The following is a 1,940-nucleotide window of genomic DNA, read 5'->3' as shown; positions in this document are numbered from 1 at the left end:
CTTCCCTGCTCATTAGAAAATAGAACTGTCAAGAATTGGGCACTTTCTGTAGCTTTATAACTGAAATGGCTAAAAATGTATTGTACCCACTGAATTCATGTTCATACCCAGAATGAAAGCCTCAGAAGCATCAGATATGACACTACATCCTGTAAGGCTTTTTTTGCAAACACACTTGTCCTATTATATCATTTGGCTTATCAATTTAATCTTCATAAACCTTATATTGTATAGGGCTGTGAAGTTCCAGAGGACTGGAGAGAACAAACAGAGTACTTAACTTTAAAAAGGGAAACAAAGAGGACCTGGGGAATTAAAGACCAGTCAGCCTATCTTAGACACCTGGAAAGATACTGGAATGAAGTAAGCACCTAGAGGATAATAAATTATAGCCAACATAGATTTTTCAAGAACAAATCATGCCAAACCATCCTAATTTCTTTCCTTGACCGGGTTACTTGCCTAGTGGTTTGGAGGAAGCTGCAGACATGATATACAGGATCTTGATTTTAGTAAGGCTTTTAACAAAATCCCACATGACATTCTCAGAAGCAAGCTAGAGAAATGTTATCTAACTGAAATTATTATAAGGTGGGTGCACAACTGGTTGAAAGACTATAGTCAAAGAGTAGTTATTAATGATTTGTTATCAAACTGGGAGATGTATCTAGGCTAGGTTTTGGTGGATAGTTAGAGAGTTTGACACTTAAATGTTTATAAATCAGAATGCACTCAGGAGGTCAAATTCTCCACTCACCTATACACATGCAGCCCTACTCATGATAACAGAATTTAGCTCCATATATCTTATTCCACTCAGCCAGGCATCTTTCTGAACATTGGGAGCTCAGAACTAAACAGGTTGAAACTCCCAGCATGGTACCTCATAGAAATAACATTTCCCTCCACATTTCTTTCTAATAAGCAGCCAAACTTTGCTGGAAAGAAATGAAAGCTTGCACCATTCTTGTGTGATTGCTTTCTCGGTGTTTCATGCATTGACTTTTGATTTCAAGAGGCTTTTGTTTGTTATTGTTTTAAACTATTTTCAGAGCTCTGCTAACATGAAAGACTTTTTTTTAAGGAAGAATTCCCTGAATGGGGACATCAATTTCACCTGAACAATTGAGGGAAAAGTAGGCAGGTAGTTGGGCTAGATATTTCCTTAGATCTGGGTTTTACAATCTGTATCCCTGCCTGCAAGCAGCAATGTCAGTAGTAACAGCATCTACTGTATACACCCTACAGCATATTTCCATAACAGAACAAAACAAGGGGGCAAAGTTAAATCTGAGTAGATAGTGTACATGAGCAATGAAAGGCTGTATGGCAGTGGAGACTATACTGGATCTTTTAGTTGTTCATTTCCAGACATTCTAAGTTTTTTGTTTTTATTTGTTTTTTAAAGGTGTAAAGTGTTTTAGAGCAGATGTAATATTGCTTTTGGGTATTCCAACCTTCACTCTCTTTTAACCAAGTTTGTTTGTTTGCAAATCTGTCTTTATTGTTAAAACAGATCTGTAACCTTTCTATCTCCAGGGATTGGGTACTGTATAGGCAGACCTGTTACCTGACTGCTATTGTTCTACTTAATGTCACTGCACAACTGTGGATGACATAAAAATTCAGTATTTAAAAAGAAAAGAAGGAACATGGAAGAGTCATTTGTTTGTCATCTCTTGCACTGCTTGGACCACCAGATGCCACATAGTGTGATTTATCTTCTGTGCAACATACCAGCAAAAAAAAAATTCTGAACCAAGAGAGAATCCTGAACTTCATGGTTCACCAAAGGGGCTGCCTTGGAGCTTGTTTATTGTCTGATGACAGGATCTCTTAAATATTGCCTCACACCAACACACTATATTCATAAGGCTTGTAAAAAGCAGGGTTGGGTTGATGGTTGGCTTTTTTAGTTGATGTCAGCATGTTCGATTAGT

The sequence above is a fragment of the Lepidochelys olivacea genome (assembly GCF_965140295.1).
Source record: "Lepidochelys olivacea isolate rLepOli2 genome assembly, chromosome: 2".
NCBI classification, from domain to species: Eukaryota; Metazoa; Chordata; order Testudines; family Cheloniidae; genus Lepidochelys; species Lepidochelys olivacea.
The sequence above is the reverse complement of the archived record's forward strand: the minus strand, read 5'-3'. Positions refer to the sequence as shown.